We start from the raw sequence: 16080 nt of genomic DNA on the forward strand, positions 1-16080 counted from the left end.
GTACCTGCCCATCCCGTTACGATTCATATCCGAGTAGGCTCAGCCATATATGAACTAGAGGCCACCAGAGCCTTAGCAGACCCTTCAAAACTAATAGATTAGTATAACCAACTTTCTTACAACCTCCACCACAAAAACAGCACTCTTGCCCACCTGCCAACATGTATGGAGCATCTACCTCTACTCAGAACGATCCTGGAGCAAAGCACGACATTGGTAGTGAGCCAGGTGGGAAGAAATAAGAACTCCAGCGCATTACAAACAATCCAAAAAAACCTTGAGTGGAACCCAGCTCGACACAACAAACATTTACTACAGTAAATACTCCGTTGTGATGCAACATTGAGAATTCAGTTCAGCACGGACACATGATGCTGTAAGAGGAACTGCACTGTATTCAAGGTAACATCCTACTGGGGACTAAGCCATAGTGAATTTGATTTGGTAATTATTTCTCAGTAATCATCAGCCTGGAAATTCTCACTTCATCCATTTTAAAGTTCACAAAGGGACAATCCTACCTATTGACTGCTTGAGTGAATCCTATGTTTCCATACTTACAAAAGGAAAATAGAAGTAAAGAATGGAAATGCAGTGAATTTTACATGCAGCTTCTGTTTGTTAGAGAAAAATCTTTTTCAGCATATAAGAAGAATTTCATAATGTAAAAAAAACCCCAAAAAACAACCAACAACAAAAACCCCACAATGGGTTATTCCTCATCCTCTACCTTTAAGAGATTACTCTAACAGATAACACAAACGGATTTTAATTACTGTATTCACGCATCTTTTGTAAGCCACTAAGACACCAAAGGAATGGGTCAGATGGATATGCACATTTCAGATCTGCTAAATCCTGGTCCCGTCTCTCTCACATAAGCAGCTACGGCATATCAGCTCACACATTTTGATCAACTTCCAGTCCTTGCTTAAAGAAAGAAACAAAACTACTTAACCAAATCCAGCCTACCTCTCTGTCAAGTCTTCCCTCCTCTCCCAACAAGACGCATCCATTCCTTGTTTCTAAAGTGCAGCCCCAACCACCGTGCTCTTTCAGAGCCTCCACTGCCCATGAGCAGCTGCAGAGCCACACTCCTCCTTCCAAGGCTTCCCTGCTCTGGTGGCAAAACCCAAGGAATCACTTCAGCTCCTTGCTGCCAAAGCGGGTAGGTCACTGTGCATCGCAAACTGAGTCTTGGAGATTTCTATCAGATGCACAGGCTGTTCTTTGTTTACAAAGGCTTGGATATTAAGAAGACATCACTACAAAAAGGAGGAGTATTTATTTACAGATATCATTAGCAATTTACAAGAAAATGAAACAAATAGGTCACACAGGAACAGCTGAAGCACCGAGCAGCTAACTGGATGTTTCAGCTATCGAAAATTCAGTATTGCATCAAATGTTGTAAGAGAGTGACAGATCACAAATGCCAAGTTAGTCATTTTCAGTAACAGTTCTCATGGAATTTTTTCCTTCTAAATAATCAAAACAATTGGTCATTGGTCCTTATAAGGAAAAGTGCCATACCAAACAGAATTTCATAAAATACAGCTGTTTTAACTTCACAGTTCCCTTTAGTATATCCGCAGCACCTGAATTTTGAGGCTGCATTTTTATGCTTGTGTCTTTGTTGTTTTGGTGTTCTCTTTTATTTTTTTTTTTTACAAGATAACAAGATAAAACTATTAAAATTATTGGCAGTGGAGTAACTTGTTCAGATTCAGAGTAGCAGGTTTTATCTGTTCTTAGGATAGAGACTCAATAAAGCCACCGCATAGCAAATTTTAAATAAACAGCCACAACTTGTTTTTTAACAGCAACGTATTAGCCTGTGAGATTAATTGCCAGAAGGTAGCTTACAGTCAGACAGAAAAGATTTGCATAGATAACTGCATCATCCAAAATTATAATATCATTTCAAGAGGGCTTCAGGAAAAAATAATAGCAACCCTCTTTCTCTAGGACAAAACACAAATCAGCATAGAGTTAAATAAGAGAGGATCATCTCCCCTGTATCTTACAGTTATACCACCCCCAGAGGCATTTGATAGCACCTAATACCAAGACAAAATACAGGACTAAACAGAACAGTAGTCAGAATTCCTGTGTTGTACAGATCTAGAGAGGATAAGACCTTTCTGGACTCCAAAGAGCAGTCTCCCATCTCCCCAGAGCATCTTTTAAAACATGCAGTTGAGCTTGCCTCAAGTATAGCAAAGTGTATGTTTTAAAACCTCGGGCACTGGGATAGCCGCCAAGTCACAACAAATATGTATACATAATCTAATCTACTTAAATTCTGAGTGGAAACTCAGTGCCCTCCAGGTACATCCCTCAAGGCTACGAACAGTATGCTTGTCAGACAGGATGAAGTTTCCCTGTGTAAATAATAACCCAGTGCTTCTGGCGTCTAACCACGCCTCCCAGCTTCATCCAAACCCCAAGATCAGGGAGGGAGGAGTCATCAGCATGAAGGTGAGGAGGTTTGGAAACAGGGGCAAAATGAGATTAAGGAAGAGGAAACCAAGACAAATTACAGTGGATTAGGAACAACAAGGCTCTCTTAATAAAACAGTTATAAGAAAGCTCTCTTTTCACTTCACCTGTAGCAGATGAAAAGTTGGTTTAAAAAAACCCCAAAACAGGGATCCTGCGAAGAGAAGGGAGCCTAAAAAGTGAAGCAAAGCCAAGCAGAGGCAAAGCAGCAGAGTTAATGAATTGCAAGGCAATGCTGCAGACAGGATTTTTCACATCACTGGTATGGTCACCTTATCTTAGGGAAACTGTCTAGAAATAAAGCCAGTGAAATCCTTTGGAGCCTGTAAAGGCTTCTACTGCTAAAAATAAAGATAACAACACAAAAATCAAAACAGTTTAGGATACAGACAAATGTAAACACACAGGGGCATCTGTTGACAGCAAAAAGCAGTAGCTGTTGTCTTCTGAAATGATGGAATACAACTATTTTTCTTTAAAAGCAGGTGACTGACATTGAATATGAAATTTCATACTGCACTTGTTTCTGTGACCTATGAACCCTGTGTTAAGAAAAGCTAAACAACTGGATAAATTTTAGTAAGAGATCTTTGCATTTGGACTCTAGAATAAAGATTTCACTGGCAGCCTTACTTCCTACCACTAACCAATCTCTTAAAATATAGTATCTACTAATCCTTTAAAACACTTGGTTTAATAGCACATGATAATAACAGCTTTATCTGAAGCAGATCTAGCGTGTTCTATGCTACTTATTTTAGCAGGTTTTTTTCCCTTTACTTCTGACAGATAATGTTACAATTACAAATTTCAAACTGCAAATGCCCTACTTACTGAAATCTGAGTACCAGAGGGAGGAAAGAGAGATGTGGAGACTCATGCTCATTCCATCAGTGTTTGTAACTGCCCATAAGAGCAGTCTTCAAGAAAAAAAGCAATACCTGTGAACACGAAGCAGGGATTCATGACCAGCTAACACTGGGTAGTACAGTCTGACAGTGGGGCAGCCACCCGAGTCTTCTATCAGTAAGAGCACATGAAAAATTGACACACAGAAACTTGGCCGTAAAAATGACATTTCTTTCCTGCCTCCTATCACCTCACAGAAATGTGCCAGAGCAAAGGAAGATATACATCCCCTTCTGCAGGAAGAGCTGGAAGCTCATCTTACTAAACCACACTTGCTACATACCGTCAACCACACACAACACACTTATTTATGACCTGCAGCTTCCATCCCTCTCCCCCAACTCACCCAGTCCTGCCACCTTGCACAAGCTGCCACCATGACTAGTGCTGGGGGGAAACATCTGCTAAAGAAAAGGGTACAAAACGGTCAGAAAGAGCTAGGGTTATGCAAATGAATGGCTGAGAAAAAAGACTCACTACCAAAACAGGTACAATGAATGGCCTGATGATTTCAACATGTTTCTTTCTGAAATCATTTACTTCCTTACCAAAGCAGGGGGGTGCTTTTGGAGGAGCCTTTCCCAAATGAAAACACAAGAATGTATCAAACATTTACATTTTATTTTCTCGCTGCTACCCTACTTGTCACCACAACTTTGAGGTTTGTACCCAAAAGGCTGTACTTGCCAAGATGAGGGCAGATATTTCCCTTGAATTACACATGAACCAGCAGTTTGAGGCATCAACTTTTCACAACAAAACAAAACTCAATACAAAACAAAACAAACCCCTGAAAAAAATCACTCAGAATAGATATAGCTACAGTAAAGATAATTGCTGTTAGTTAACCTCAAGGCCTGATCCGTCATCAGATTTGATAGCTGCCTTGGCAAGCAACTTCAGCAGTTACCTTCTCATCTCTGGAACTAATCCCAAAAGCAAAGCAGCCAGAATTAGGTAGCTGCACTTAAGCAAGCACCTTGTCTACTGGGTCAAGCATAGGCAGAGGCAACCATGCCCAGCCACGATGCCAAGCTGGTCAGACACAAGCCACATCCTTGCTGGAAGCCAGAGCGTGCAGCAGAAGCAGCTGAGCTTTCAGCTTTTCATCCATGAGCAGCTCAGAGGCAGGGGTAACAGCTCTGGCACAGCATCTTGGCTAATGCTTTGGGATCAGAGATGGACACATCTGTCCAGCTGTCACGCTGAAGACAGCACACGTCAGCACTCTGTTAGTCTGCCCAGAACTTAGTTATTTTCAGCATGCCTCCACACTGACACAGTTCAGTGCTTCTTCCTCCTTCCCTTTCCCCTTCCTTTGCTCTTTCCTTTCCTTTCCACACTCTGTGCCAGGTCAGAGAGCTAAAACATTCAAGTTAACCATAGAGAGCTAAAACAGTCAAATTAACTCTACAGAAAGAATTCCAACCACTCCATGCAGTCTAAGTCTTTGGAGTGGCTTTGTGCCAGCACCAGAGGAAGCAGAGAAGAACCACCTCATGAACAGGGATGAGCAGTTTGGGATTCCCATATCTCTAGCTCCAAGAGCATGCACAGATTTCCTGTGGTCTCTTGGTACTAACTGTATTCAGTAGCCATTCAGAGTCAGGAACAGCAGCAATTTCAGCACCCTGCTGAACATGGGGATTTGGCACCAGCTCTGTCTGCAGACCCAACACCCAAGAAGAAGCCACCTGATGGAACAGACTGAGCACAGCAGACTAATGGAGCACCACAGCACTGCAAGATGCTCTCATCTTAGCAGGGGTGACGAAAGGCGCTGAATGACCAAGTTCATATTATTATTGGCAGTGCATAGATCTCCTTGAACAAACTTGGTGCAATCTAAGTCTGCCAAACATCTACAATCACAACAGGAAGAGCACTGGGAAACTGTTTGAACTCACTACTCCTACTAGAGTGAAAAAAATGTAGAAATTTACAGTCCTCTGCACCAGAGATGGCTGTCGACCACAGAGACCAACACAGGGCATTCTGACAGGTGAATTTAGGAAAAAAAAAGCATCTGCCACTCTTATATAATCTTACCTTTCATACTGAAATACTATCTTCTGATTTAACAGGAAGCAAAGCTGTGATGAGATGGAGCAGTCTCACAAGAGCATCAAATCCAAGTACACACTTTTTTGCCTCATTTCAATGTTGAGAAAGGTGGAGAAAAGTTATCTGGACATACAACTAATGATGATAGCATGGCCTCTTGCTTGGAGCACATTTTCAATGAAAGAATGAAAACATGAAGGTAAAGGAAAAAAATCAAACAAAATGTCACGTGATTTAAAAAAAAAATGAACCATGTCAAACACCCAGTTTTTCTTCAACATTACAGAGAGTCTTTATACAAAAGAAGCACACTTCTAGTCTCACTCCTAAGGAATATTCTACACTACCACCAGTAATTTGTTGAGCTGAGAAGAGAGGAGTTAGTTCAAGAATAGCATGACAGGAAAAGCAGCTGATCAAGAGGAGATGACAACCGATTTCTTTCAGAAAAAGGTGGAAGGATATTAGCTAGGGACTTCTGCCAAGATTGGTCTTTAGTCTTTTTTGATTCAACACTTCCATTTAGGATTTTTTTATGCCTTTAAGTGAGCACTACAAAAACATGCAGAAAATATGAAAGTAGGAGGTAGCAGAAGTACAGTGCAGACTGAAACAACACACAAGAAAAACTGTAACAAATCTTAAGGACAGAAAGAGGATGAAAAGGAACAACAAACAACAGAGTAATGCTCTCAGAGACAGTGGTTTATGTTTGGAAGTGATGAACTGTTAGTTGGAAGCAGCAGAGAAGGAAAAAATTTGAGTATAACCCTCCTATAAGCAGCTAGTAAAAGTCACTAAAGAAAGCTGTTTCAGAAGAAATAAAATATAACGATTCAAAAAAAGCAGCTGTATTTTCAGTGCAGGAAGGGATACAAAGACACCACCACAGTGGACTACCAAGATCTCACTGGGAACACCATGTATAAATCTGGTAATAGATATTCACAAAAAACTTATCTGGGATAGTACAACAAAACATCTGACCAAAGGGAAAAAAAAGACTAAAGTTCTTAATAAGTAAACCAAAGAGACAGTCAGTAGAGCTGGAACAAAGAAGTGGAAGTGTAAGCTTATCAAAATAAGTTTAGGCTGGAAATTACAAGGCTTTCTAGACAACACAACACTGGCTTTCAGTTTACATGGAAAAAACTTCAGTGGTTTGCAAGTGGCTCTATATAGGTTCACAGAGACAGACGTGGTTTCTGTGACAGCGAGGCATCTGGCTCAGCCAGGGTGATTTGTTCCAGTTCTGGGTGATTTGTTCCGGTTCGGGGTCCCTGAATACTCATTGCAACACAACGATGGTCCTTGCAGGCCAGAGCAAAAGTCCAGCAGCCCAGCAGCCTTACTCCAGGAACAGCCAACAGCAGATCATGAGGAAGACAAATGCCCAGTATTTTGGGGAAGTATCACCACCTGTGATTTAGGCACTTAGATCTAGACAGATTTCATACCCCCCTTTTCCACTATTTTGGCAGCTCTCTCTCATGCCCATGTAATCTTTTGTACTGACAACATCCCATGGCAAGGAGTGCCACAGCTTAATTTCACATTTTATTAACAACAGCTCTCTATTAGCTTGTTCTGAGCCCATTTCCCACTACTTCTTTTTCCTCTTAGCTAATGATTTTGCTCACCCTTTATCCCATCAATACCACTCACAGTTCCTTTATCATTTTGTCTGTGATATGAAATCTCTGTTTTCAGTACTCTCCCTTTTGTAGTCTCTTACAGAGCTGAAAAGTCTAAACCAACTTAGGCCTTCCTTGAATGGAAACTGTTTCACTACTTTTTTCCTTTATCACCTTGTCCTGTATCTTTGCCATGCTACATACTGTATTGTAGTTCTTGCACTGTATTAAGGAGACACACCACAGACTGCTGCCTGTCTGATTTCTTTCCTAAAACAGAATACCCAATATGCAGTGAAGTACTATAGTAAGCCTGACATCTACACCAGGCAAGAAAGCATTAACTTCAATGAAAACTGGGGTGTGAGTAGGAGGACACAAGAGTAAACATATCAGTGAAGAAGCAACATAGTTTAGAAAAGGATGTCAAGCTCCAAGAAGAAAGCGGAGTTTCTGGAGAAATCAATACAGATGCAGAAAAGGGAGATGCAAATGAATAACATGCAAGTACACCTCAGCTGAAGTGGCTGGAGAGACAGAAAGCTGAACAGACTGGCAGCTTTTCCAATGAAATAGCTGGAGATGTGAAATTAAACAAAAGGACACAGGTATGAGAAGGCAATGCACCTGCCTTTTAAACATATCTGTAGTTTAACTCCTTGCAACAGCACATTTAGACACTATGCAAAAGCTCAAGACATACCACAAAAAAGTTATGGAAAAAGTCCAGTAAAGGTTAGTAAATATAAACTCATTTTGCTTAGCTCAGGAAGCCTTTGACAAGTGGATTACTGAAGATCAGGAGAATACTCTGGGAGTATCATCCCTATTCCTCCTAAATTTTCATGACAAAGTAACTTTGATTTTGCCAGTGCCAGAAACAGAGCACCAGGTTTTAATATACATACAAGTATAATTATTCTTACTAAATAAAATGCAAGCATAGAATTTGATCAGCATTTATCAGGTTAAATAAAAGTACTGTCATATCAGACCTTGATCAGGCTGCAAAGCCCTCCTGTAACAGTTCTTTAGCCACTCTTGATTTCGAAGCAGGACAATTCCTCTGTTAATCTGCACAAGAACCAGCACTGCTGTCAGTAAGTACAAATGTGAACTCAAATCCAGTATATTTGACTATTTGCAGAATGAGTGGGATCACATTTCACCATGCTGCCAAACACTTGCCATTATATGATAAACTCCTCTATTTAAGCCAACCTACGACTTTGCCAAACTGCCATTGTTTGGGCTGAAATTTTACAAATTAGTATCTGCTTCCCTGTTTTGTTTCTTCAGTTTTTATTCATTCCAAACAGTGCATTTCTAAAACATAAAGGTTAATATAAATAAAAGTTTTGTTTGTGTCAAAAAATTCTGGCACACATTTCCTACTTTTCCTTTTCCTTTGAACACCTTTCTTTGAGATGGAGATTTAAAATTAGACAGGGATAGTGGTGTAGCTGTTATTCCTGTGAACTCCACCCAAATTCAACCAGTTTTCTAATTACTTATTCCACAATCCCATTAGTAACTCAGAAATCAATGTTTTGAGTCAGATAATTGAACGCTGTCCTAGAGGTCTCAGATTCTACTAGAGATCTCTGTGTCATTTAAACTAAATGCTACAGAGAAGGTCATTAATTTTCCCAGTCCTTGCAGAAATACTTAGTGCCTGAAACTGAAGTGAAAGGCAGTGAAAGCTGCATTCTAAACAGATTATGAAGACAATGGTTTTGAAAAACACTGCCTAGTAATCTCAGAACAGGTTCTTCCAAAAATTCCACAGAAATTTGATTCTTAAATAAACAACTAAAAAAAAAAAAAAAACCACCGGAGTAATTTACTTTATTCTCACAGCATTTTATCCTGTGCATGCACTGCCGTCTCTCCTCCTTTGGAATCAAGGTGCTTTACAGTGTAAGCATCATAATGCAGGTGGGGCAAGAGGTGTCTCTCCATCACAAGAGTGAGCAACAGTGCACAAGCAGCTTAGCATTTCACCAGGGCAGGGACTGTGGCTGTAGGGCAGGTTTTCTCAAAGAATCCAAAGCCTGAAGCAAAACATCCAACGTGCTAGAGAGCATACCAGAACTCTGTATAAATATGTTCCATTGTCAAGATCCATGTATAAGTTTCCAGCCAGAAAACTGGCTTGTGAACTCCCATCTGTGGGATACATACTGCTCTGTGAACCAGCATCCCACTGGGTATTTTCCTTCAAAGATCCTCAGCCTGAAAAACAGGATAGCATAGGAGTGCCCATGGTGATGACTGAGAGGAACATAATTTGGCTTTGTGAGCCTCTGTTGTGCCATATTGTTAAATTAACACACAAAATTAAACAGTGTGCACACATGTAACTGCAAGTACTCTAACTGCTTTTTTCCCTTTCCTTTCCACATGTCTCAGTTCTCCTCTTTCAAGCAACACTGTTAGCTTGTCAGGGAAAGGACAGATGCCTGCTGTGTTTTCCTTTTCAGCCTCTAGTACACTGAATCCTAAAAATGGATGCTATTTTTTTTTTAAGACATTAACAAAGCAACACAACTCCTAAAGCCTCCTTTAGTTCTATTTATTCTTCTCCGGTCACCGGTGCTTGGAAACAAACATTCTTCCTGTCCACTGCTCTCCTGTGAAAGACCACAGTATCTATAGTTACTGGAGAAGAGTGTTTCAGTTATCTAGGCTCCAAACCTTCCCATGCTTTACTTTTCAGCTTGCCCCACAGGGCTTGCCCTCTCCAACATCAGAACCAAGATTTCTTGCTTTGGCTACTAAAATTCTCTCTCCTCACCAGGAAGCTTGTCAGCTCTTTAGAGAATCAAATACCACGATCACATCTGAAACTGAAGAGCTGAAGAGTCTCTTCTGATCAACTTACAGCTTCCAGACAACTTGCCAGCCCCCCTGCTACCCAGTGCAAGAAAGAGGTGAGACAGCAACTCTAGCCCTAAGAAATGCTGTCAGAGAGCACAGGTTGAGGCTTTAAAAAAAAAAAAAAAAAAAAAAAAAGAATTACCAACTTCCCCAAAACCATTTTTTCTTATTTGTAGGCCTTCCTGCCAAAGAAAAGCATATTGGGCAGGTGGCACACACTACCACAAGTTGACGCTGCGAAACTCTCACCGGAAGGATACAAATAGCATCAGAAGCAGCATCTAAACTTCCTCCAAAATATCCATGATTTTTTAACAGCCCCAAGAACCAAACACCAGGATAATTCCTGATCCTAAGAATGGAATGGCAAGATTGAGCAGGGGGTGGAGGACTATATCAGGAAAGAATCTTTCCTATTCCTTTCTTAAAGCACGACTGCTTACAAGAGGCAATCTCATACAAATACACGATATTTTTGTCTGATCTTGTTCAGCTGTTTCTCCTTGGACTTTTGAATACCGCATTTATTAAAAATAATTCCGTCTTTTTGGTTAGAGGTGGATTAAGAATTTTCCTCCTTAGCATCTATGAGAAGATACTTCCCTCTTTAGTTCAGTGGAGCAGCACAAACTTGTGGCTAAGAAATTTTGGGTGTAATTCTGAAAGGTACAAACAAACAAGCCGAAGTCCAAGTTCATGCAAAAATCCTCTCGGGGCAGCTGTTTATTTTATATAATTCTTCCAGCTGTGCAAAGGTGCTCTAACAAAACAAAGCACGCTGCAGAAGAAAGGAAAAGAGCTCAACACAACTGCAGTAATGCAGAGCTCTTCCCTGGGGAGGGCTGGTGGGGGCGGGATTGGGGCGGGGGTAGGAAGTCCAAGCCTGAGAAGCTGCAGTGGCACACAACACAGGGCAGCAAGACCCAGGAGCTGAAACCCTGCTGGCAGATGGATATTTCAGATGGTTCATCTCAAGGAATGTGTTAAGAACAGTATGCAAGAATCCAGTGAAACATTCAAGTAGTCAGAGGATCGATATATTTTGCAGGTATGTAGATCCTTAGTCACAATCTGCTAGTGCTTTATCTAGAAACTACTTGACAATACACAAATATTCCTGTTTCCTAGTGATCCTATGTCACAGACCATCATCAGACTAAGAAGTGCAGGAACATTTTTCTTTTGCAACTGATGAGTAATTTAGGAGTGAAAACTGAAAGCAGAATACAAAAGAAATCTTGTACAGAAAAATGGTAAATGAAAAAAAGTAGTAATGAAACATTCAGAAACAATGAATCAAAACAAAACCTAAAGTGAACTTTTCCTATAAATCAAAGATTTCAAAGCACTAAACAATAAGAGACTTGATTAAGAAGAAATCTAAATGTGCAAAAATAAAAAGGTCAGATGAAGGTGTTTGGAAGCATTATTAAAATGATCATCCACCCAGAGAAGGTAGTTTTCACATGCACTGACTACTCTGAACAATCTAATTTTATGCTCTCTCCATCTTTCTTAGAGATATAACTGAAAACCATTGTTGAGGAAAGCTGCAGAAACTTGGAATAAACAGGAAAGAACAACAAGATGAGAAACAAGTCATTGCTACACAGAAAAACAGGGAAAGCAGAAATCCGGAAAACCTGAAGCAAAATAACAAACAAACAGTTTAACCTTGTTAAGGACACTGGGACACAGTGATGATAACTAGGACCACACATTCTTCTGCTCCTCTTTTACTGTAAGGAATTTATCATGAGCTCAACTTGTTGGCTGATTTGGCTTTTTAAATATAAAAGGTCCTCTTCGGTAAATACATTCTCATCTTTAAAACATAATTGTGGTCTGAAAGTTGACACTAAAAATAGCACTAAGGAGCTTCATATTTACATCTTCTTGATTTCTGTATCAATTTACTCGATTGCAACAGTCAAGTGTATGTGCTCTGGTCATCAAGACTCAAAGGAGTTCTCCCGAGGGTTAATCCCGAAGACAAGTTTGACAGGGTGACAGTTTTCAGTTTAAATCCATAAATTATAGCTGAAATTCAATGTGTAACTGTAAACACATTATGTCTAAAGAACAAAGCATTAACAAATGTTTAGCAACTCTCTTAAGAAAAGCAAGTATCTGAGCAAAAAAAAAAACCAAAAAAACAAAAAAACAAAAAACACAACCAAAATTAGATTAGGGAAACATAAGAAAAAATAAAAAGAATACATATTCCACTAATCCATACTGGCATGCCAGGAAAACTTAAAGACAATTTGGAACAAACTTCACAAATTCTTACAATTAGGAAATACATGAGGAATAACATCATGAATAAGTCTTCAAATTAGCAAGTGACCAAGAAGTACACACTTTGCCAATTTCAGTTCAAATCAAAATACTTCATGATACAAGCATATTTTTAGTACTTTTACAAATAAATGAGTTCTTTAGAATAAGATCCTTCACTCACTAACATTCTCATTTTTTTCCCTGCAGTGTCAGAAACAGCCATTTCAAGCTGACTTTTCCACATATCAAAATTGAAAGGGACACTTCACATGTAATCTCATACGAAGTTAGAGTCTGAAAAAAGGACAAACATCTTTTAAATATGAATCTTGGAAAAGCTGCATTTGCGTTTTTTTTCCCTTCGTTTAATGACTATCTGAAATAACTACTGCACTAACCTGATGACACACTTATTTATTATATTTTCTTATGCCTGTTATTCACTTTCTGGCAGTAATACAACTTCATTTAGCAATAGTTTGGACCCCTCAGTAAGGGAATGTGTACATAGTAGCTCTCTAATCTTGCTGCCCAGCTGCTAAGACAGTCACATGAGTCACTTGCTGCCTTTAGAGCAACACACACCACTTGCTGAATTTAGAGACATTCTCTGTTTCTGCACTGGCCATACATATAAATTGAGTAATACCCTATCCTAACTACATACAAAACTCTCTAGGTATTTAAGTTTTTTATATTTAAATCAGTGAGTCAAAGAACATATTTTCCTAGTAATGCAGTTAACAACCCAGCTCCACAAAGTGATTTATGCACTAGTTTTCAGTGTTATCGCTCTCACGCCTGTTGGGATAACTTCAGCAGTCAGTTCAAATGTAGGTAACTGCATCTAATTGTTCAGTGAAAATCCAGCCCTGGAAGAATGAAGAACTCTGTCTGCCAGGCCAATTCAGTATATAGCTTCGGAACAAAACACTTTACAACAATTCCCTCCTTATCAGTATTTTAAACTGTGACTATTTGGAACACCACCATATTCAACAGTCTATTTAAAAACAATTTACTTCAAGACTGGCATAGTTGCTTCCATGCAGCACCTGCTAATACATATAATTCTTTGTGGAAAATACTTTATTTACTAACATAATCCCTAAGTGTTATGTAGGAAGTACTATCTCATGCTATTTGGTGCAGTGCCTTACAGGAAAGCACAGTGAGGAGCCAGTTCTTTGGACTATTGCTACATTGCCAGGGTAGGCCTGATGATGTTTCATTTTTCCCTGCATCACATAATACCTTCTTTCCGATATTCTCCCTGTGTCTCTTTACAGCACTGCTCTTTGCAGATGGTTACACAGGGGGCAGATCAAAGCCATGATGTGTTGTGCTCTGGCCATACATGTTTACTGGCCACCAGAGTAACAAAACCCCCACAGAACCAAACCCAGGGAGTCTCACATTGTATGAAACACACTTCTACATTCTACAGTCATTCTACCCACATTGCACATTCTACAGTCCAAAACCACACTGGCACAAATTCCAAAAGACGTTTCAGCAGGCCTAAAGAAGAAAGCAGCGTATCAAACCTTAGCTAACTCTGTTAGTTTCAAGTATGGCCAAGCTTGCCTTAAAACAGACTTCTTGCCAGTAGGAAATCACAGTAGGCAATGTCCCAACTTGCCAGTCAGGCAGTAGCACATTTTCAATTTAAATATTATAATCTGTCAGATAACATAAATAGACTTCCATAACTAGCCAGAATAGAATATCACATAGCAGCAACTAACTAAACTTTTCACTGATGTTGTACCATTCTGAATTAGCATTTAAAAAATAAATGAAAATTGTTACTTCTATGCTGTTTCAGCAAAGTTTGCACAGTAATTTAACTAAATACAAACAAATTCCTTGTATTGGTATTTATTACCTATAGTCATTGGTGTACACAGAGCCAGTCAATATACACATAAATTTCAGATTACCACACATATATGTACTGTCCTTAAAAGCAACACTTCAGATTTCTGAAGTGAAAAGATAAGACAGAACTCTATTTTTCTGTTGCATTTTTTCCACTTCACCGAGTTTTCTGCCAAGTCAGTACTGCTGTTTCCCACGTCTGTGTGACTCTTTACTCAGCAACAGTATACAATTACAAACACTGAAAAGACAACTTCAGAAAACAAAGTGGCAGGGGAACATGGGGCAAGATTAGCAATTGAAACAACTAATCCAGATGAATCTCAGAGTCTCCAATCCAGCTAGCATAAATTCTCATACTCCTTTGTCTTTTCCCTAATCAGTACAGTATTCTATTCAGGAATTTGGTTATCACAATATAATATTCTCCATCAAAATTAGGAATTACTACCCTCTCCCACTGCGAAAAAAAAAAAATTTGCATATGCCAGTTTTAATCATCAATTTGTCCCCAACAGCCAGAACTCCTTAGAGGAGGCCAAAACATGTTAGTCAGTTCTTGGAAAAAATATCTTCAATTTGATAATGAAGGTATCATGCATTCTATATGCATTCTATTTAGGACGTTTCTCTCCTTAAGAACTCAAGTTCATGGGTATATTTCTGGGCTATCCTGAAATCTCTCAGATGGGCTCTTGTAAGAGGTAGCTGCTTAGAACAAAAACATTGCCTACAGAGTGATGTATGATGGCTTAGTGGATTAGCATGTTAAAAACATAATCTCTTTTGACACAGCTGTTTTTAAGTGTTCTTAAAAATATTACAAAATGTTAATTCTGTTTTCCAGTAAACATAACTTTGGATCTGCTGAGTCAGAGATGTTATGCATAATAATCACAGCAGGAATACAATACTATTTGTATTTTTTTGGAGGAAAAAGACTGAGCACAATTTTGTGCAAATAATAAAAAGAAAAATCACAGAGCAGAATTCAATTAATGGCAAATCCACCAGAGGGAAACTGTCGTTCTAACAAAACAAAATACTTGTTTTCCTAGGTAATTTCCATATTTCTAGAAAGTTAATTCCAGAGCCATGTAACACTCACATACAGATTTTGTAATATGTACTTTCAACACTGGACTAAAATACTTTGTGCTACTAAGTCAGCACAGTATCACTTTCTATGTATCATTTTTAATTCTGAATTCAAATCCCCCAAACCAACACTCACTAACTTTAGAAAGCACTTTATCATGCACTGTCTGAATGTAGCAGAAGAGCCTTGTGTTTGTACAGCTCCCAGAAATCGCCATGGAAGTTTCTGAATACCTAGGCATATCTAGGTTATCGATGTATGCACACACAATGTATTTTTTTTCTGTGATCGAGTTATGATGGTTTTGTTATCAAAAACTATATTCTTCTAAATTATGTACATAATGTATTGTATTAACAAATATACTAATATACCAACATTCTTTTATTGAGGGATCCAAGCTACTGCTAAATGAATCTCTCATGACACATAAGTATTATTTACTTCACTGAAAAATATTACCAGATTAGTACAGTAGCTATTTTTCTTTGCTTTCAAGACAGTTTAATATTTTTTTTAACATTTTAACTTCATTTGTGGTTACACTAATTGCCCTTTCAAGTTGACAGGCTTGTAAAATCATCCTGAAGTGTTCATTTCTGATACTGCAGGAAAAAATTAAAATGCCAGTAAGTAAAGGAAGCATCTTATTCTAAAGAATTAATTTATTTGTAAAAGCCAGAATTAAGCAATTCCCTGTTCACACTTTAGAAAGCAATCAATCCTTCACTGCTGTTCTGCTCCTTCCACATTCAGGACACTGCAGTTCCATCATTAAGAGCATCCCCTGCAGAGAAGCACATGAATCTACTGTTCCATGATGTACCC

The 16080-nt window shown here is 39.0% G+C and overlaps 1 protein-coding gene across 2 annotated transcripts in view; it reads right to left on the bottom strand.

The window, feature by feature from the left end:
- PLAG1 (PLAG1 zinc finger) overlaps positions 1-16080 on the bottom strand; it is a 47586-nt gene that overhangs the window by 20596 nt on the left and 10910 nt on the right. The gene's annotated exons all lie outside the window — the stretch shown is intronic.

The sequence above is a fragment of the Zonotrichia leucophrys genome, chromosome 2 (genome assembly GCF_028769735.1).
Source record: "Zonotrichia leucophrys gambelii isolate GWCS_2022_RI chromosome 2, RI_Zleu_2.0, whole genome shotgun sequence".
Lineage (NCBI taxonomy): Eukaryota > Metazoa > Chordata > Aves > Passeriformes > Passerellidae > Zonotrichia > Zonotrichia leucophrys.